A 23,618-nucleotide genomic window follows, 5' to 3' on the forward strand; every position below is an offset into this window, starting at 1 on the left:
CAGTGGAGATTCTACCTTCCCCCACACCCTCTGAAACTAGACTTCCTCTTGAAAGCTTGTAAGCCAGTCATTTCTTGCCTTTGTAACCACCCCATTTTGGGTAGCGATTGTCTGAATTGCTTGTCCCTGTCAACCCTGTGTACTGAGGGGGTGGAAACGATCCTCGCTGTAAAGATTTGTTCCCTCTTTTGAGCTACTACATCCATAAGTATAGGTCAAGTTCATCAAATTGTAGCGGATTATTCTTTTTTTCCTTTCTTTTTTCTTCTAGTTGAGTTCTGATCTTCCAGCCATTGAAGCTAGGTCAAGCAGGTACTATCTGCAAGTATGGGTGTTCCTGTGCGTCTCCCTTCATTTCATATCAGCTGGATGCTTCACTCCCCGCTCTAGTCCTTTGTGGCCATGTCCCTGTCCCTAGGCCCAGGTGTCCCCAGGTTTCGCCATACTGCTGGCCAAACAGGTCTCAACTCAGGTTGACAGGAGTCTATTGAACGTAGTTGGACTTAGTTCACAACTTTATTGCTGTTTTTCCCCCATTTACCCTTATCTGTAGACATACATGATCACCAGCAAGACCTCATGTCTGCTCATGTATTCCCCTTGAGTCAGTCTTGAAAGGAGGTTTGCCCTGAGAGGACCTGACCACTTGCCTTGATGACTTCCTGGTGAAAACTTGCTTGTTCTTGTAGTAGTCAATCAGACTGCCATTATTCTTTTTTTTTCTCTCTGCTGGTCTTTCTTTCAAGAACTATCTTCTGTTCTTCTAGCCGCTCCAGGCTGGTCTGTTTGTCCTTTCAAGTAGAAATATCCCACCTCAGAAGAATCTGGATGGGGATCCAGATGCCACCTATGGTCTTATGCAATGCAAATGCTCTGCAGGGAGCCTCCTTCGCTGGGCAAGTTCTAGCCTCATTTTAGGTATTCCAGTCAGTTTTAGGCTGAAGATGGACTTACAAGCTTTCTCTGGTACTATTTCTGGCTATTCCTCTTTCTCCCCTTCAAGTGTCTATTTTACAATAGTAGGCAAGGGAAACCAATATTCAAAAGACAGCCAAACATCTTAACATCATTTCCCCACTTTTACCCATTCACACCATGCCTCAGTCTTTGTATCCACGAGCACTGTTGTTCCATATTTGTGCTTATATCGTTATCTACTTCTGTCCTATTTAGCCCATGTAAACCTGCCTAACTGTTCTCCTATCTGCCTTATTTTTCCTTTCTCCTTCACCTTCCCCTTCTAATGTATGCACCCCCACCCCAGCACCCAAACCATTCTGTGTCTATTCCATACCCTGTGCTCCATTATCCTGTGCCTATTCCCTACCCTGTGCTCTACTTCCCCTCCCTCCCCCTCACTCCACCCCATACATCCCAGTAACCAACAAAAAATAAAAATAATAAAAAAATAAAAGATCATTTCCCCCCTTTTTGTATGGGTGTTTTTCTTAATCTTTTACAATAATGGACCAATACCATATTTCTCCTTTTGTGACTGACTGGTTTCACTCAGCATAATGTCCTCACGGTTCATTCATGTTATGCAGTGGCTTGTTGCTTCCATGTTCTTCAGGGTAGCATAATATTCCATTGTGTGTATGTACCACAGCTTGTTTATCCATTCTTCCATAGATGGGCCTTTAGGCTGTCTCCATCTTTTTGCTATTGTAAATAGTGCTGCTATGAACATTGGTGTGCATATATCTACTTGCATTATGGCTTGTATTTCTTGTGGATAAATACCAAGTAGAGGAATTGCTGTATCATAAGGTATCTCTATTTCCATTCTTCTGAGGAAGTGCCATATTGTTTCCAGAGTGATTGGACCATTTTGCAATCCCATCAGCAATGTAGTAGGGTCCCAGTCTCTTCACATTCTCGCCAGCGTTTATTGTCCTCTATTTTTAAATCTTTGCTGTTATTGCTGGTGTGAGATAATTTCTTGTTGTTGTTTTTATTTGCATCTCTCTAATGGCTAGTGATCATGAACATTTCCTCATAAGTTTGTTGGCTGCCCAGATTTCCTCCTTGGTATCTATTAAAGGGATACTCTTGATATATTTTCTCAAGGGACACAGAATGATAACAGGTGCTTATTATGAAGAAATTTAAAGAAAACTGCAAACTGTATTGGTGAGAAAAATGTCAAGAAATCTGTTCCAAGGGTTTTTTTTTTTTTTTTTTTTCAATCATGACAATGTACTTGCTTATTCTATATGGGTAGCAAGGATGTCCTAGAAGAATTTCATTGGCAAACCTTACTCCATCCACCCTACAGCCTAATTTGCCCCTTCAGGCTTTGTTTTATTCTTCAAACTCAAAAAACAACTTAAAAGGTATATAATTTGAGTCCCTCAAGGATGCCAAAAATGTCATTTTGACATGGTATAAGTTGAAAAGCACAGAATTGTTAGGGAAAGAAGAGAGATGGAAACACTGTCTTCAGAACTGTGTAGTAAGTCCCAATCATCTATTTTGTCTTCTGCTGTTTGTATGCTTTTTGTAATGTTTGATAGTGTGTGTATGCCACGTATTAGAACCCTTAAGCTTGTCCATATTTTTTAATTGATGATCTTTATAGTTCTGGGATTTATATTTAGTTCTGTAATCCATCTTAAATTGGTTTTTGTATGTGTTGTGAGATATGAGTCTTGTTCCATTCTTTTGCAAATCAATTTCCAGTTTTGAATGCACCATTTGTTGAAGAGACTATTTCTTCCCCATTTAATGTATTTTAGCCATTTGTCAAAGATCAGTAGACTGAATGTGGATGGATTTACTTCTGGATTCTCAATTCTGTTCCATTGATCTAGATATCTTTCATTGTACCCATACCAGGCTGTTTTGTACACTGTAGCCAAGTAGTAAAATTTGAAATTAGGGAGTGAGAAGCCTCCAACTTTGTTCTTCTTAGGCAGTGCTTTGCTTATCTGAGGTCACTTTCCCTCCCATATAAAGTTCTTGATAATTTTTTCCCATTTCTTTAAAGAATGTTGTTGGAATCTGGATTGGGATTGCATTATATCTGTAGATTGCTTTGGGTAGAGTTGACATTTTCACAATGTTAAATCTTCCTATCTATGTTTTGTTGTTCTTTGTTGTTATGTGCCATCGAGAAGGAATAGACCCATAGCAATCCTATCCATGAGCATGGTATATTCTTCCATTTTTTGTAAATCTCTTTTGTTTCTTTTAGTAGTGTTTTGTAGTTTTCTTTGTGTAGGTCTTTTGTTTCTTTGGTTAGATTTATTCCTAAATATTTCACTCTTTGGTTGGGTATTGTAAATGGTATTGTGTTCTTAATTTCCCTTAAAGAGCAGTCTTTATTAATATAGAGGAATACAACTGATTTTTATATGTTGATCTTATACTCTGCCAGCTTGCTGAATATTCCAATGAGTTGCAGTAATTTTTTTTGCGGAGTCTTTGGGATTTTCTATGTATAGGATCATATCATCTGTAAATAGAGAGAGTTTTACTTATTCTTTGCCAATTTGGGTGCTTTTAATTTCCCTTTCTTGCCTTATAACTCTGGCTAAGATTTCCAACACAACATTGAATTGTTGTTGTTGTTAAGTGCCATCGAGTCAGTTCTGACCCATAGCGACCCTGTACAGGGTTTCTGAGGCTGTAAATCTTTACAGGATCAGAAAGCCTCATCTTTCTTCCATGGAGCAGCTGGTAGTTTCGAACTGCTGACCTTGAGGTTCACAACCCAATTTGTAACCACTACACTACCAGAGCTAGGAGTGGTGATAAAGGGCATCCTTGTTTGGTTCATGTTCGCAAAGTGAGTGCATTCAGTTTCTCTCCATTGAAAGTGATGTTGGCTGTTGGCTTTGTGTATATGCTCTTAAATATGTTGAGTAATTCCCCTTCTTTTCCTACTTTGTTGAGCTTTTTTATCAGGGGTGGTTGTTGGACTTTTAAAAATATTTTTCTGCAACAATCAATATGATCATGTGGTTCTTTTCCTTTTGTTTATTTATATGGTGGATTGCATTGATTGTTTTTCAACCATCCTTGCATCCCTGGTATGAATACTGCTTGGTCATGATATATTATTTTTTTGGATGTATTGCTAAATTCTATTGAATAGGATTTAGTTCATAGGTTTTGAATCTATGTTCATGAGGGATGTTGGTCTATAATTTTCTTTTTGAGTAATATTCTTCTTGGTTTTGGTATGAAGATTATACTTGCTTCATAAAATGTATTAGGACTTTTTCCATCCTTTTCTATATTCTGGAACAGTTTGAGTAAAACTGTTGTCTGCTTTTCCCTGAATACTTGGTAAAATTCACCAGTGAAGTTATCTGGGTCTGGACTTTTTTTGGTTGGGAGTTTTGTGACAATCTGATCAATTTCTTCTTTTGTTATAGGTCTGTTCAAGTTTTCTATTTCACTCTGTGTAAATATAGGTAGGCTGTGTTTTTCTATAAATCGATCCATTTCCTCTGGGTTTTCAAATTTGTTGAGGTACAACTATTTGTAGTATTCTCTTATTATCCTTTTATTTCCATTCTTTCTGTTATGACATCACCCATGTGGTTTCTTCTGCGTGTTGTGTCTTCTCTTTCTTTCTCTTTATTAGATTTGCCCATGGCTTGTCAATTTTATTAATCCACCAGTTTCTTGATTTGTTGATTCTTTCTATAGTTTTTCTTTTTTCTAGCTCATTTATTTCTGCTCTAATCTTTATTATTTACTTTCTTCTGTTAACTGTAGGTTTACTTTGCTGGTCCTTAACTAATTCTTGAAGATGTTTTGTTGATTTTGATTTTTTCTTCTTTTTGGATGTGTATGTACATTTATTGCTATAAATTGTCTTGTCAGCACAGCAGTCTTTATTAATATAGAGGAATAAAACTGATTTTGGTATGTTAACACTGCTGTGTCCCAAAGGATTTGTTATATTGTGTTTTCATTCTCATATGTTTCTTGGAATTAAAAAAAAAATCTGTTTTTATTTGTTCTACTACCAAGTACCATGTATGTCAGTTTACCATATTGTGATGACTTGTGTGTTTCTGTGATTCTGGAATCTGTGCCACAGTTATTTTAAATACCAGCAGGGTCACCCTTTGTGAACAAATTTCAGCTGAACTTCCAGAAAAAGACAAGAAAGGAAGAAAGAGAGATGGACTACTTCTGAATATTTACTCACTGAAGCCTTATGAAAAACAGTGGAACACTGTCAGCACCAGGATATTGAATATTGAAGCATATTGAAAAGAACTAGAATATTGTCAGATATAGTGCTGGAAGATGAACTCCTAGGGTTAGAAGGGACTCAAAATGAAACTGGGGAAGAGCTATCTCCTCAAAGTAGAGTAGACTATGATACAAATGGAGTAGAGCCTTGGGGAACTTCATTTGCTGATGGGGCAAAACTCAAAATAAAGAGAAACAGCTGTAATCATTGATTACTAACTGGAACATGGAATGTACAACATATGAATCTAGGAAAATTGGAAGTTGGTAAAAATGAAATGGAACATATAAACATAGATATCCTAGGCATTAGTAAGCTGACATGGACTGGTATTGGCCATTGTGAATCTGACAATCACATGGTTTACTATGCCAGGAATGACAAATTGAGGAGGAACTGTGTCACATTCATCATCAAAAAGAGCATATCAACATCTGCTTGAAGTATACTGCTGTCTGTGATAGGATAATATCCATATGCCTATAAGGAAGACCTGTTAATACCACTATTATTCAAATTTATGCACCAAGAACTAAAGCCAGTGATGATGAAATTGAAGAATCCTACCAATATCTTCAGTCTGAAATTGATAAAACATGCAATCAGGATGCATTCATAATTGCTGGTGTTGAGAATGCAAAGGTTGGAAACAAAAAGGAAGGATCAGTCTTTGGAAAATATGGCTTTGGTGATAGAAATGATGCCGGCAATTGCATGATAGAATTTTTAAAAAGTTTTTATTGTGAACTGAGTGATAGTTTACATGGGAGAACATCAGCTTTACATACATCATATCATGACTCATTTCATCGCAATGATTACAATCCCTTTCATGCATCATCATTCAATACCATTTGCTTCCATTCCATTTTTTTTTTTTTTACTGGATGTACACCGAAGCACTCAGGAATATATAACCATTCACACAACCAAAGGGTACACTCTGCAAGCCTGCCTCTTGGCCGCAAACACACAACCCCTCTCCTTCCTTGAGTCTAGAGTCCTAGCAGCTCCATCTCTCTACTTACCATCTCTGCCTCCATATCTGGCATCACTCTTCTCTGGATAGCATCCCACACTCTTCTCTTCTGCCTTGATGGACCCAGGGTCTTCTGCTCCTGTCCTGGACTGAAAGATCACCCATTCCCCTCCTTTTGTTACAAAATATCTACCTTTACATTTGCAAAGTAAAAGGCAAATTCACAATCAATCCTGATAGCAATTATTCACTATTGAACCACAAAAGTCTTATCCCCATCTCCTTTCACCAGCCCCGTCCTGACAGGTTGGAAACCACTCAGTGGAAATTCTGCCTTCCTCCCACACCCTCTGAAACTAGGCTCCCTCTTGAAAGCTTATAAGCCATTTACTTCATGCCTTTGTAGCACCCCCACCCCCACCCCCATTCCATTTTAGGTAGCCAATATCTAAATTGCCCATCTCTGTCAATGCTGTGCACCGATGAGGTGGAAATGAAACTTGCTGTAAAGATTTGTTCCATCTTTTAAGCTATTACATCCATAAGTACAGGTCAAGTTCATCAAATTGTAGCAGATTACACTTTTTTTCTTCTTCTTTCTTCCTCTAGTAGAGTTCTGATCATCCAGCCATTGATGCTAGGTCAAATGGGTACTATCTTCAAGTATGGGCATTCTTGTGCATCTCCCCTCACTTCATATCCGCTGGACACTTCAGTGTCCACTTTAGTCCTCTGTGGCTATGTCCCTGTCCCTGGGCTCAGGAGTCCCCATGTCTCGCTATACTGCTGGCCAACCAGGTCTCAACCTAGGTTGACAGGAGTCTATTAAATGTGGTTGGACTTAGCTCACAGCTTCATTGCTGTTTTTCCCCCACTTTCCCTTATTGATAGACCAGTGTTGTCACCAGAAAGATTATATATCTGCTCATGTATTCCAACTTCAGTCTTGGAAGGATTTTGCCCTAAGGGGACTTGAATGCTTGCCTGAATGGCTCCCCAGTGAACAATTTGCTTGTTCTTGTAGTAGCCAATCAGATTGCTATTATTGTTTTTTTATTTTTCCTGCTGATCTTTCTTTCAAGAAGTGTCTTCTGTTATTCTTGCTGCTCCAGGCTGGTCTGCTTGTCTTTTCAAGTGGAAATTTCCCACCTCAGAAGATTCTGGATGGGGATCAGGATTCTACCTAAGGGCTCATGCAATACAAGGCTCTGCAGGAAGCCTCTTTCACTGGGCAAGTTGTAGCCCCATTTTAGGTATTCCAGTCTGTTGTAGGCTGAAGATGGATGGACTTACAAGCTTTCTATGATGATGTTTCTGGCTATTCCTTTCTTTCCCCCTCAAGTGTCTATTTTAAGTAGGCAAGGGAAACCAAGATTGCATGATGGAATTTTGCAAGGCTTATGACTTCTTCACTGCAAATACCTTTTATAAACAACATAAAAGACAACTATACACATGGATTTTTACCAGATGGAATACACAGAAATCAAATTGACCTACATCTGTGGCAAGAGACGGTAGAAAAGTTCTATTTCTTCAGCCAAAACAAAGAGTAGGAAAAGACTGTGGAAGAGACCATCAATTACTCATATGCAAATTTATACTGAAGCTGAAGATGAAATCAAATATTATAATGAAATGTGCAAAGACCTGGAATTAGAAAACCTCAGCATTCCTCCAGCTGAAGGAAATAAAGGAAAAAAATCAAAGCTTAACTTACAATATTGAAGGACTTCATGGGCTAAATAGTGAATGATGCAGAAAGCATCTAAACAAGATGGAAGGAATACACAAAGTCACTGTACCAGAAAGAGATGGCCCGTGTTCAACCATTTGAAGAGGTAGCATATGATCAAGTGCCAATGATAATGAATGAAGTCCAAGGTGCACTGAAGGCATTAGCAAAGTACAAGTCTTCAGGAATTAATATAATAAAAATCAAAATCTTTCAAAACACCTGATACAGGTGTGTCTGGCACAAGCCATGGTATTTTCATTAGTGTCATATGCATACAAAAGTTGGACAGTGAATAAGGAAGACTGTAGAAGCATTGATGCATTTGAACTATGGAATTGGAGGAGAGTATAAAGTACCATGGACTGCCAAAAGAATAAACCACTATATGTTGAAGCAGTACAACCAGAATACTCCCTGGAATCAGGATGGTCAGACTTCATCTCTCATACTTCAGACATATTGTCAAGAGTGACTAGTCCCTACCCATTTGACGTAGCCTTGATGGCTTGATATTTAGAACTCGACTAAAGGAAGATTAAAAAAAAAAAAAGAAGGATAAGCAATTTTGGAAAAAGGAAACAACAAGGGTTAATGGCTACAACTTGATGAACTTGACCTATACTCATGGAGGTAGTAGCTTTAAATACCAACAGAAAGGGAAGGAGTCTTCACATCAAGTATCAATGCTATCCTGTCTGTTCACAGGGTAGATAGGGACGGGCAACTTAGACACTGGCTATCTAAAATGAGGGGGTGATAAAGGCACGAAGTGACTGGCTTACAAAGTTTCAAGAGGGAGTTTAGTTTAAGAGTGTGTGAGGGAAGACAGAGTCCCCACTGAATAGTTTTCATCTTGTCTAGATTGATCTGGTAAAAAGAGATGAGGATAAGATTATTATGATTCAAAAGTGAATAATTGTTATCATGACTAATTGCTCCTGTCACAATTGTAAAGGTAGAAGTTTTGTAACAAAACGGGGGCAGAATTTAATCTTACAGTCCAGCAAAAAAGGACCCTAGGTTTATCAAGGGAGAAGAGCACAAACGGAATGTGAGCCCTTATCCAGAGAAGCAGCAACACCAGAGATGGAGACAGAAATGGGGACATGGAGAGAGGGAGCAGCTGAGGACTCTAGATTCATGGAAAGAGAGGGACTGAGAGCTGGTGGCCAGGAGGGAGATTTGCAGAATGTGCTCTTTGGTGGTGTAAATTATTATATATGTGTGAGTGGTTTTGTTTTGTTTTGTTTTGTTTTTGTTTTAAAGAGCTAAAATGAATAGAGAGAAACACTGGTAACTGATGGTACATGGAGGGGATTATGATCATTATAATGAAACAAAGTATATGATTTGTTGAATGTAAAACTGATGATTGTCCTATAGGGCAAACTTTAAAATAAAATAATAATTTGAGATTTTCATTTCTAAGATTAAAAAAAAAAAAAAAAAAAGTGACCAGTCCCAGGAGAAGGATATCATGTTTGGTAAAGTTGAGGGTCAGAGAAAAAGAGGAAGACCCCCCAATGAGATGGATTGGCACTGTGGCAACAGTAATGGTCTCATATGTAGCAACCATTGTGGGATGAGCACAGACCAGGCTGTGTTTTGCATAGAGTCATTTTAAATCAGTCTTGACTCGATGGCATCTAACAACAACAACCCAGTAGGTTGTGAGCAGTGTGTAATTCAGTTTCCATTTATTTGACTTTATTTTCTTGATCTTCCTATTGTTGATTTATAATATTATAGCATTGTTATTTCAGAAGATGCTTTGTAATATTTTGATGTTTTTAAATTTACTAAGACTTGCTTTGTGGCCTAACACATGGTCTATTCTGGAGAATGTTTCATGTTCACTGGAAAATAATGTGTATTATGATGTTGCTGGGTACAAATCTTTGAGTTCATGTTGTTGATTGTGTTGTTTAGTCCCTCTGATGTTTACTGAATTTCCTTCTCATTGTTCTGCTCTTTTTTGAAAGTGGTGTAGTACAATCTCTCATTATTGTAGAGTTATCTATTTCTTTAATTCTATGAGTGTTTGCTTTATGCATTTGGGGTTCTTTCGATGGGAGCATAGATATTTATTATGATTATGTATGTCCTCTTGTTCAATTGATGTTTTAGTAATGAGATAAAGTCCTTCTTTGTCTCTTATGCTCGTTTTTGCCTTCAAGTTTATTTTTTCAGAGATTAACATTGCCACTTCTGGTTGTTTTTCATTGCAATTAGCTTGATATATTTTTTCCATCCTTTAATTTTTTTAATCTATTTTTGTCTTTGTGTATAAGGTGGGTCTCTTATAGACAGCATATTGAAAAATTTTGTTTTCTTCTCCATTCTGCACTGCTGTCTCTTGACTGGTGCTTTTAGTCCATTGGCATTCAACGTAATTATTTATTGGTGTGACTTAATTCCTCTCATGATGCTGATTGTTTTTCTTTTTGTGTATGTGGTGCTGCTGGTTTCTTTATTCTGCATACTTTCTTGTGCTGAGTTCATTTTTATGGTTTTTTTATTGTCAATTTCTTCATAGTTTTAATATTTTCATAATCTTCTTAGATTTTCCTTTTCTTGATATGTTTTAGAGATGTATTTTCTTTGAGGTTACCCTATATTTTATTAATTTCTTACTAATTTAAAAAAAGCCTGTTTTATCCTGAAATCTGCCTACTGTACTCACCACCTGGATGTCTGTTACTGTACTTTTCCCTTCTTTCACATTGTAATTGCTCTGATCATAGATGACATCCTAGATCCCCTGATGTCATTCTTGTGATTTTGTTCTTCTCTGGACTCTTCCATCTCTGGACTGAGTTCCCGGTGGTACTGTCATGTATATCAATCTCTGGTTGTTGTCTGCTCTTGTTCTTAGTCCAAATAATTCCTTTTAGTGTGTTTTGAAGCACTGGCTTGACTTTTATTTACTCCCTTAATTTCTGTTTATCCTGAAATGCTCTGATTTTATCATCATACTTGATTGATAACTTTGCTGTGTATATGATTTTTGTTTGGTAATTTTTTCTTTCTGTGTTTGGTATATGCCTCCCCATTGACTTCTTGACAGCATGATTTCTTCTGAGAGATCAGGGCTTAATTTTATGGGCTTTCCTTAACAATTATTTTTCCATAGTTGCTTTCAGGATTCTTTCCTTGTCTTTGATTTTGGAGAGTTTGATTATCATATGTCTTCATGATTTTCTTTTGGATTCTATCTTGCCTGGGGTTCATTCAGCTTTTTGAACGCTTATTTTCTTATCTTTTAAGATGCTAGGGAAATTTTTTTCCAGCAACTTTTTGACTACCTTTTCAGTGGTTTAGTCTTTTCTTGTTCTGGAATTCCAATCACCTGTAAGTTATTCCTCTGCATGTTGTCCCATGAATCTTATGCTTTCTTCAGACTTTCCATTCTTTTCCTGCTTGTTCTTTTATCATAGCAGTATTGAGAGATTTGCCTTTAAGTTTGATGATTCTGTCTTCCATCCCTTCAGTTCTACCCCTTTGCCTTTCAGTGTATTATCCATTTCTGATATTTTAGTATTGATCATCTGGATCTCTTTTTGCAGGTTTTTAATTGTCTCTAATGCTTTATCTATTTTGTTTGATTGTTCCTGTATCACTTTTATGATGTCTTCCTTATTTTCTTTGAATTTTTTTGAAATTCTTTGAATTTTCTTTGAATTTTGATGCACAACAGTATCATTCTCCTGAATTCTTTTTCAGGGAATTCCAAAGTCTCTTCTCCCTCCAAAACAACTTTTAGCTCTTCCTCCTGGTCATTTGTTTGAGCTACTCTGTCTTATTGCTACATGTGAGCAGAAATTTTCAGCTGCTTTTTTAGGCATTGTAGTGTTGTTGCATTTGTATCAATTAGATTAATGTATGTTGGTGTATTCTTAATCCCTCTATAATGTCCTCTATGTATCACAGAAGGAGCTCTGGTAGCGTAGTGGTTACGAATCGGGCTGCGAACCTTAAGGTCAGCGGTTCGAAACTACCAGCTGCTCCGCGGGAGAAAGATGAGGCTTTCTACTCCCGTAAGGATTTACACCCTCGGAAACCCTGTACAGGGTCGCTATGGGTTGGAACCGACTCGACGGCACTTAACAACAACAACAACAAATGTGTCACCAAGAGATAAGCTTCTTTGCTCACTGCTCCTACATCTCAATTTTAACAGGTGTTGATTTTAGATGCTGTTCTGGCATATAATGACTGGTATTGACTCTTGCACAACTAGTGGGGTTTTTGAGGGTGTAATTGTCGCTTGGCTGTATGGCTGCACTTGCTGTCTCTTGTCAGGTGAGGCAAGAAGGGAAAGAGCTCTCACAAGATAGAAGGAGAACAATAACAACAACAAAAAACAAGACTAAAAGTGAAAGTCGAAAGTCATAAAAACCTAGAAAATATGAGTGTTTAGCACAGTCTAATGGATTCTTGCCTTCAGAGCTGCCTGTGAAATTTCACAATGTTCCCACTGTGCCTCTGTAATCTAACACAAGGTTTTGTGAGTTTTTTCCTCCAATCCAAATTCTGTTGTGTGGGTTCTTCTATTGAGAACCAGCCTAGGGCTACACAGATCCACTTAGGAAGTGACCCTCATTGCAGGCTCTTCCTGTTTTCACCTCTCACTTTGATTCTGTGCCCAGTGATCTGCACTATGCAGATCCTTTTGCACAAAGAGCTGAACCTTCCTTAGGGGTGTCTCTTCATACAGGTCTCCCCTCTACTGTTCCCCAGAGTGGAGATGACTAGACAGAGTGAAATGACTACAGAATGAAAAATGAATATATATATATTTAAATCCTCACACCTTTTTCTCTGCAAACCATTGTCAGGTTTCTGCAGTGAGAATGCTCTCTTGAGCCTCTATCCACTCACTCCCATTTAAAATGGTTGTTGTGGGACATGTTGGTTGGTCCAAATCAGAAGTTGCCTTCTTTTTTGCTTTTGTTCCAAATCTTACTCCTTGTAAGCACTTGATGCATTCATTTATTTTTTTATTTGAAGTTCAGAGTTCTGGAAGTGTCCTCTAACTCTCTTTCTTCCAGGTTTCTGTGGTTTTACTGATGGGGGCCTGCACAGCCTTTCTGCTTAGTCTCTCATCACCCCCCACCACTGCCTTGTCTTTGATTTTAGAGGGTTTGATTATATGTCTTAGTGATATTCCATTGGGGCCTATCCTGTTTGGGCTTCATTTAGCTTCCTGAATGGTTATCTGCTCGTATTTCCTGATGTAAGGGAAATTTTCTCCAACAGCTTCTTGACTATCTTTTCTGTGCTTTTCTTTGTTTATCCCTGTTTGGAAATTTCAATCATTGGTACATTTATCTTCTTCATGTTGTCACACATGAATCATAGGCTCTCTTCAGATTTTTTTCTTTTATTTTTACCTGATTGTTCTTCTAACTTACTAGTATTGTGAGAATTAACTTCAAGTTTATTCTGCCTTCCATTATTGATTCAAATCTCCTCCGTTGTCCTTTCTATATATTGTTCATTTCTGAAACCTTAGTATTAATCTTCTGGATTTCTCTTTTTGTATTCTCTCCCATCTTTTAACTATTTAGATTGTTCCAGTAATACTTTCCTGAGTTATTCCTTGTATTGTTTTTTACTTTTCTGTCAATCCTTTGTATGTACCTAAAGGTCATTCTCTTGAATCCTTTTTCAGTTCCAATCCCTGTTTGCCTCAAAAATGTTTTACAGCTCTGCCTCTTGATCACTTAGTTGAGCCATTCTGTTTTGTTTCTTCACATGAATAGAAATTGTCTGCTACATTTGAGACATTGTGATGTTGTATTTGTATTAAGTTGATGATTATATGTTGGCAGATTCTCAGGCACTGATCAACTCCTGGTGGATGTGATCAGGAGATAAGTTTATGCACCATTCTCTGCTTACTCTTCATGCAGTTCAGTTTAGTTTGGATTTGGCTGGTGTTGGTTATTGTCATTGATCCAGTGTATAGCAGGAGGTAGTAGCACTTTTTCAATGGGTGGATTGTAGAGGGTACAGTTTGTTGTGGCTGTGCTGCATGGCTGTAGTTAATGCCTCCTATCAGGTGAGGCTACAAGAGAAAGCACACACAAGAGAGGGGAAAAAAAAAATACAAAACAGCAAACAACATTGGAAAAAAATAAAACCGTAAAGGAAAAAAAAAAAAAAAAAGCTAGTAATAGCTAGCAAAAGAATGAAAAACCAAAAATAGAAAAGAGAGGAAAATATAATATAAAATTAGAAAAATAAAAATGATAAAATAAAAAGAAAGAAAAAGACCTAAACACAATTAGGAAGAGGAATGAGTACAAGGGAAACAGGCCAGAGAGTAGTAAAATAAATAAATAAATAATATAAAGAGGGATTAAAAAAATAAGAAGAAAGAAGCAAAAGCAGTTAGGAAAGACAAGCAGAAAAGGGAGAAGAAAAGACAATATGGGAGATAGAAAGGAGAAAAATCAAGTGAGACAAAAGTGAGGGGGAAAGAATCATGAAACAAAAACACTGAAAAAATAAATGAAACAGGGCAAGTGCCACATCCAGGGAGGAGAGAATTTTGGGGTCTCCTGCCAGTCAGGGACCTTACATCATGGGTGGGTAGGAGGTGAGATGGTAACATTCAACCCTAGGTGGAGTTCCTGTAAGGCTAAGTATTGTGTGTTTGGGCACCTAATCTAGAAGTAATTCATGCAGACCTTAAAACAGCTGGGAGTTCAGGATATTTCTATCCCAGAGGGGAGCTGAGGGTGAGAGGTCTCTCTGGTGCAGGGTTTACCAGAACAAGCTGGGCATGTCTGGAATGGACCACACTTGTTAGCGCCCCACATACTTTGATTCAACTTTAACAACCCAGAGAGCAGGCGCTTCCCTGAGAGTGTACATGAATGGGGGCCCAGCCATACGTCCTGTCACCAGAGTATTGTGAGGTACAAGAAGAAAGGAAACAATATCTGCCCCTTTCTATCCACAAGTAAACAGTATGCCTTTGTGTCACCTACTGCCCTGTTGCCTTCAAAGTCATTCGTAAAAGCTCAGGATGACCACACTGTGGCTGGCATGACCACCAGCACAAATAAGATATTTATTTTCTATGTGCTTTTTTGTACTCTTCCTAACATCTATTCGGCTGCCCCTCCTAGTGAGGGCTAGCCCAAGGTGACTCAGTAGGGATCAAGGCAGAAAAGTCCCCATCCTCCAATGGGGTCCTCAACAGTCTCGCTCACTTCCATGCAGCTATGACTGCTGGGAGAGTAGGAACTTCCATGGCAGTCAATGTGGGTGGGAACCGGCCTCTCCTCTGGTGACCAGGGGAGTGTGGGGAATAGGAAAAGAAACCTCACCTTCACTTCTGTGAGCCACAGGTATGTTTCTGCAATGTTGATAAGTTTTATTGTCTCTGAAGCTGCTCACAAAAGTTCAAGATGGCTATTCCATCTGGTTGCTGAATTATATCAGCAATGTCTCCTTGTTTTTGTTCAGCTCTCTTTCCTGGTAAGCATTCAGTCCACTTCTCTATCCCTTCATCTGAAGCTCAAAGTTCCAGGACTATCATCTGCTTCTGTTTTATTTGGTTACTTGTATCTTTGTTGTAGAGGGTCTGTACAGCCTTGCTGAAGGTGTGGAATAGACCACACCTGATTACAGTTACTAGGGTTGTGCCTGCTAGCTCTCCACACGCTTTCACACTTATATAAGGTATCAAAACCATATACAAATTGTCTTCCCTTTGCTTGAAGTAGTCGAATTTGAACTTGAAAACTGGAAAGATTTTTCCATCTTATAGTTTTTCTTAAAATTTTACTCACAGACTATATTAAAAAGAAAAAGAGTAGAATAATTTACATTTCAACTCCAGATAACAATTATTGAGAGCTATTTTATCCACTGCCCCCCTTTTTAATGATAGGTGCACTTGCATTCATAATAACCTGCTTTGGTGGCTCCTGGTTGAGAGATTATAGAATGAGAAGGCCCTCAAATCTCTAAATTGTCTTAGAAAATAAAAATTGAGCAACATGCTAAGTGCCTCTACCTCAGGTAAGCATTGCTCATTGCTAATGTGGAGTTGTAGGATAAGCACTGGACTTCTAACCTCAAGATCAGTGATTCAAACTCATCAGTCTCTCTTTAGAAATACTATACAGGGTTGCTATGAGTCAGAACCAACTTGATGGCACTTAACAACAGCAATAATATTAGTGGGAGTCCTAGCGGGACACTGTAAGGTAAACACTGGACTAATAACCACAAGTTTGTCAGTTCAAATCCACCAGTTGCTCCTTGGAAACCCTATTCACGTTCGCTATGAGTCAGAAACCACTGAAAGACACTTATCAACAAGAGCAACAATGTTATTACTTTCCTGCTGTCAGCACTAGAACCCCTCCTGCTCCTGTCTTAACCACTACAAGGATTCTGGCTCTGGAACTGGAGATGTCTTTTGAATACAGAGTCACAATGCAGCATGATCTACTTTTTCCATGTGTCCCAAGTACCAAGCTCAGGCCCTGAGTAACATAGGGCATAGTGATTCCATAAGAAAGAAGGAAGTAGAGTCCTTTTCTTAGGACTTTGAGCCCCCCCTCACTGGGTACAACACTGTTCCACTCAAAACCAGATGTTTCTATTTGTGTACACAATACTCAAAAAATTCTTGAGCTGGATTTACAGAGTTGGTTTCTTTCTTTAAGACTTAAGTCCTGAAAAAAACAGAAAATAGATCTAACTTCAAACTTACCAGTTTGTATAAAATTCAATTAGATAGATATAAAGTGTCCATGAGAAAGAAGTCACTTCAATGATTAATACAATTAGAAGCAGGTTAAAAAGTGCTTACAACATGTATGTATTAGGGCTTAATTAGTTATTAGTTATAATTTACTTTATTCTCAACACCATGATAAGTGTTATGTATATGTAATTTTACTTTATAATCAGAGTAGTTTTCTAAGTTAAGCATTGCCATATCTACTTTACAGATAAAGAAACAGGTTTGGAGAAATAAAACAATATGTTCAAGATCACAGCCAGGAAGTGACAAAGTCAGAATTTGAACCCATGACTATTTGATGTCATAGCTGACTCTATCACACTATGACAAGCTACTTCAACTAACATACAAACTTGTGAATCACATACAACATATCAAACACCTTCAAACAATGAATGATTAATGCATGTGCTCACTTCTTCCTCTGTCTGTAAGCACTGTTAGGATGTCTGTCATTTGTCTGTTGGGAGGGATTTGATTTTTTTGCATGTGACACATTCCTAGATGCTTTGAGATTATGATAATTTTCAGTAGTTGAGGTCTTTGCCCCAAATTACCATTGAGCATGTGCTTCAGTTTAGCGCTGGAAGTTTTGTAATACGAGATTATGGAACTAGTTTGTTCAGTTAGGGAATACCACCATAGGAGCCCTTATACCTGAAGCAAGAGGAATAGGCCCTGCTGTCATGACTAAGTTCTAATCAAAGAGTCCAAGATATTTCTTGCATCTGCTCAGTGATCTCAGTTGAGTGCCAGGATCTATTTCATTTCATGTCTCAGACAGTCTGGAATAGTCCTTGTGGTGATCAGTTGATACAGAGAGAGAGAGCGAAACTGAATGCTTGTGGCCTTGCAATGAAAGTGCTGAGCATTCATTATGATTCATAATATCTACATTTATACTAATAAAAATTAAAAGTCATGTTTTAGATTTTTTTTTTTTAACCCAAATATTGACAGGTGGTGAGCAGGTGGAGTCGTGAAACGCTTGTCACGGAAGTGTCTGAGTGGTGGGCGGAGGAGGGGTGAAGATATTAGTGAAGGATATCGACACACTCTCTCTTTTCCTGTTGTTGTTGAGTGACACTTGGATATATCACTAAACATATAAAAATAGAAGCTCTGTGTCAGCCTTCTCCTTGTACAGGGTGCTATGCCGTAGCGTTTAAATCTGGATGTCAGTATGCCACTATCGTTATTTATAGAGGAGACCCATATTAACATTTTGAGAGTGACAGAAGAAAAAGGGAGAAAGAGAAAAGCACATTTTTGAGGGGCAGATATTCTAAATATTGCCTTGCATTAATTGCCTAACTTTTCAAAGGGTGTCTGTGAATTTTATCCCATTTGAAATAATTCATAACTTTATATGAATGTCTTTTTTGCAAGTCACCTTCACATACACTGCCACACTGGTGTCTCCTAGACACTCTTTGAAGTGTTCTTTGAGCACATCTCCTGCATAAGATCAGGGAGGTTAAGTGACTCCTCACCATGTTGATGATAGAGCTTTCAGTTTGTATTTTCAAAATCAGATGTTCCTTCTTCCTGTGAGGCTCATAGGGAAGATATTAATATCCCCACATAATATATGAGGAAATTGAGACATGAGGAATAGGTTGAGAAAACTGAGGAATGGTATACAAAATGATATAAGACATTATTCAAGGCATTGAGGTCACAGCAATGATCAAATAGATGAAAACCTTTACCTTTGTGGAACTCAGATTTCTGTGGTTGTGTTAGATGACCTTTAACACTCTACAACTTCATAATGTAGTTGCAGTATACTTTCCATGTTAATCAACACTTAGGAATACTAAGATTAAAAAATCTGTAAGACAATAAAACATTTGATACTTCAAAACATTCAGCTAATTTATAAGAACTTTGAGTTCTTTCCCTGATTTAATTATTGTACAGATTCTATAGTGATATGATAGCTAATGAGATCAAGGTAGACAGTTGTTTGCCATCTCGTCTTAGTTAGCTAGTGTTTCTATAACAGAAATAATACAAGTAAACAGAAATTGATCTTTTCACAGTTTAGGAGGCTAGAAGTCCTAATACAGAGCGCCTGCTCTGGGGAAAGTTCTTTGTCTCATTTCAGCATCTGTAGGTAAAGCATTCCTTGGAAATCTCCATGTGTAGAGACTCCAGGTAAAAGCACATGACTACTTTTCTTGTGGTAGTAACTCCCTCCTTTCAAGCCCACTTCTTCCCATTTGAATTTCTTACAAGACAAAAGGCGTTTGAGGCTACACATCTGGGAAAACTTTTCAGTTGATTAGCTGCTCATAGCAGATCTCATCATAGAAGTGATTATATTACATTACATCTCATCATGTGGTGGTTTTTGTTAGATGCCATCGAGTTGGTTCCAGTTCATAATGACCCTATACACAACAAACAGATCACTCACTAGTCCTGCACCATCTTCATGATTGTTGTATTGTTTTATCCAGGTTTGCTTTCACTGAGTCAATACTATTCTTAACGGCCTTCCTCTTTTTCATTGACCCTCCACTTTTCCAAGTGTGACATCCTTCTCCAAGGACTGGTCCCTCCTGACAATACGTCCAAAGTTGTTGATGTTAATTACTATTTACTCACTTCTGACTCAAAGCAACCCTATATAGGGTTACCGAGGAGCAGCTGATAGATTTGAACTGCCTACCTCATGGTTGAATATCCACTGCTGATTCTACAGTGCCATACCAGGAGTCCTACATCCAAAGTACAAGAGAGATGATCCTCCCATTTTCTCTTCTAAGGAGTATTCCGGGTGTACTTCTTCCAACACACAATTTTTTTAAAGCTTTAATTATTAATTAAGTGATAGTTTACATTGCAGAAAATAATTTTGCACTCAAACAATCACACTTTGCTTCACTGCAATGATTTACAATCCCCTCTATGTACCACTGGCCAATAGTATTTGCTTATGTTCCCTCCCTTTTCTTCCTTGATGTACACAAAAAAAACGCATATATACACAATCATTTAAACAATAAAAGGCATATTTCGCAAGCCAGCTTCTTGCCCACCAGCACACAGCCTTTTGCTTTCCCTGAGTCTAGACTCCTCAGCTGCTCCATCTGCCCATGCCATCACCTCTGCTTCTGTCTCTTGTGTCACTGCTTCTCTGATTAGGATCTCATGTTCCATTCCTGTTCTTCCCTCTTAACGGTCCTAGGGTCCTCTGTTCCTGGGATGCAAGATTAACTACTCCCCCCTTTTTATTGCATAACTTCTACCTTTACAGTTAGGACAATCGCAATTAGTCATCATAACAATTATCACTATTGAATCAAAAGAACCGTATCCCCATATCCTTTCACCAGACCCATCTAGACAAGATAAAAATTATTCTGTGGGATTCCATCTCTCCCCCTCCCCCCATGCTCTGAAACTTAGCTCCATCTTGAAAACTTGTAAGCCAACCATTTCATTTATAGTCCCCCACTCCTTCCATTTTAGATAGCCAATGTCTAAGTTGCCCATCCCTATCAACCCTGCCAACACAGATTTTTGTCTTTCTGGCAGTTCATGGTACTTTCAGTAGTCTTCTCCAACACAATTCAAATGTATTGATTTATCTTCGGTCTTCCCTATTTGTTGTCCCACACTTACTTGCATATGAAGTGATTTGAAATACCATGTCTTGGGCTAGTGTGTCTCAGTACTCAAATTGACATTTTTGGTCTTGAACACTTTAAAGAGGTCTTTTGCAGCAAATTTGCCTAATGCAGTACCTCATTCAATTTACTGACTACTACTTCTATGAGCATTGATTGTGTATCCAAGCAAAATGAAGTCTTTGACAACTTCAATCTTTTTGAATTTTTCATAATGTTATTTATTGGTCTATATGTGAGGATTTTATCTTTACATTGAGAGATGATCCATATTGAAGGCTGCAGTCTTTGATCTTCATCAGTAAGTATTGCAAGTCCTCTTTACTTTCAGGAAGCAAGGTTGTGTCAACTGTATATCGCAGATGTTAATGACTCTTCCTCCAAACCTGATGCCATGTTCTTCATATAGCCCACTTTTTCAGATTATTTTCTCAGCATACACATTGATTAATATGGTGAAAGGATACAAACTTAGTGCACATCTTTCCTGATTTTAAGCAATTCAGAACCCCTTGTTCTGTTCTAAAAACTGCATCTTGGTCTATGTACAGGTTTCTTATGAGAACAATGAAGTATTATGGAATACCCATTCTTCCCAGGGTTATCCATAGTTTGTTATGATCCACATAATTAAATGCCTTTGAATAATCAGTAAAGCACAAGTTAAAATCTTTGTGGTATTCTCTGCTTTCAGCCAAGATCCACTAAGATGCCAGCAATGATAACTCTAGTTCCACGTGCTCTTCTGGCTTTAATTTCTGACAGTTCCCTGTCAATGTACTGTTGTAACCATTTTTTAATTATCTTAAGGAAAATTTTACTTGGATGTGCTATTAATGATATTGTTCAATGATTTCTGCATAACCTTTCTTTAGAATGGATATAAATATTGATCTCTTCAGATCGGTTTGCCAAGTAGCTATAAATATCCATTAATAAACTGAACATGGAATGTATGAGGTATGAATCTAAGAAAATTAGAAGTTGCCAAAAATGAAGTGGAACACATAAATATTGATACCCTAAGTGTTAGTGAGCCTTGGGTATGATATGGTTTACTATGTGAGGAATGGCAAACTGAAGAAGAATGGTCCCCATTAGTCATCAAAAAGAACATTTCAAGATCTATCTTCAAGTATAATGCTATCTGTGATAGTATAATATTTATATGCCTGCAAGGAAGACCAATTAATACCACTATTATTCAAATTTACACACCAACCACTAAAACCAGTGGTAATGAAACTGAACAAATCTGCCAACTTCTTCAGTCTGAAATTGATCAAACATGCAATCAAGGTACACTGATAATTGCTGGTGATTGGAATGTGAGAGTTGGAAACAAAGAGAAAGAACCCATAGTTGGAAAATATGGCCTAGATATGATGCTGGAGATCGCATGATAGAATTTTGCAGGACCAATGGCTTATTCATTGCAAACATCATTTTAAAACATGAACCTCAACAGGTGAAATACACAGGAATCAAATTGACTTCAATCAAATTGAAACTCAATAGCATCAGTCAAAATAAGGCCAGGGACAGACTGTGGAACAGACCATCAATTGTTTATAGATAAGTTCAGGCTGAAGCTGAAGAAAATTAAAACAGCTCTAAGAGAGCCAAAATGTGACTGTGGCTATATCTCATTTTAACTTAGAGACTATCTTATGAACATAGTTGATACATTAGACATGAATGATTAAACCAGAAGCATTTTGGGAGAACATTAAAAACATCATAAATGGAAAAACATCATTAAAAAGACAGGAAAGAAAGAAAAGACAAAAATGGATTTAAGAAGAGATGCTAAAACTTGCTCTTGAACATAGGGAAGCTAAAGAGGATGAAAAAAAATGAGGAAATAAAAGAGTTGAACAGAGAAGTTCAAAGAGCAATTCAAGAAGGCAAAGTAAAGTGATATGTGCAAAGAACTAGAGCTAGAAAAACCAAAGGGAAGAGCACTCAGTTTTTCTCAAGCTGAAAGAACTGAAAACAAATATTCAAGCCTCTACTTGAAATATATAGGGATTTTAAGGGCAGAATATTGAATGATGCAGAAAACATCAAAAGAAGATAGGAGTACACAGAGGCACTGTACCAAAAAATACTGGTAGCATTACAAGTGGTAGCATAGGATCAAGAACCAATAGCACTCCAAGCTGCACTGGAGGAAATTGTAAGGAATTGATGGACTACAAGCTGAAAATTTTCAACACACTGATGCAGCACTGGAGGTGCTCACCTATATATACCAAAACATTTAGAAGACAGCTAACGGACCAACCAATTAGAAAATGATCCCTATTGATCCCCATTCCAAAGAGAGGTGACCAAACAGAGAATGTGGATATTATCAAATAGTATCATTAATGTCATATACAAGTAAAATTTTGCTGAAGATAATTAAAAAATGTCTGCAACAGTACATCAACAGGGAATTTATAGGCACTCAGGTCAGATTCAGATGAGGGCATGAAGCTAGGGATGTCATTGCTGATATCAGATGGATCTTGGTTGAAAGCAGAGATTACCAGAAAGATGTTTACTTATGCTTCATTGACTCTGTAACGGCTTTCAAATCTTTAGATCATGACAAACTATGGATAAGATTGTGAAGAATAGATATTCCAAACACTTGATTGTGCTCATGAAAAGCTGTACATAGACCAAGAGGAAATTATTAGAACAGAACAAGGGCACACTGAATGGTTTAAAATCAAGAAAGGTGTGTGCTAGGGCTGCATCCTTTCACCATACTTATCCCATCTGTATGCTGAGCAATAGTACAAGTAGCCATATTATATGAAGAAAACATGGCATCAGGATTGGAGGAAGTATAATTAACAACTGTGAAATGCACATGATATAACCTTGCTTCCTAGAATTGAAAATGACTTAAAATACTTCCTGATGTAGATAAAAAATTGCAGCCTTCAATATGGATTGCACCTCAATATAAGAAAAAAAATCCTTATAATTGGATCAATAAATAACATCATGTATGATAAATGGAGAAAAGATCGAAGTTGTCAAAGGCATAATTTTGATTACATCCACAATCAACACTCATGAAAACAGCAGTCAATAAATCAAATAACAAAATGCATTAGGTGAGATTGCTGCAAAAGGTTTTTAAAAGTTTTAAAGAGCAAATATATCAGTTTGAGGACTAATGTGCACCTGACCCAAGTCACGGTATTTTCAGTCACCTGGTAGCATGCATAGTGGTTACAAATCAGGCTGCTAACCCCAAGGTCAGCAGTTTGAAACTACAA

This window comes from Chrysochloris asiatica, unplaced genomic scaffold, assembly GCF_000296735.1.
Source record: "Chrysochloris asiatica unplaced genomic scaffold, ChrAsi1.0 scaffold00241, whole genome shotgun sequence".
Taxonomy (NCBI): Eukaryota; Metazoa; Chordata; class Mammalia; order Afrosoricida; family Chrysochloridae; genus Chrysochloris; species Chrysochloris asiatica.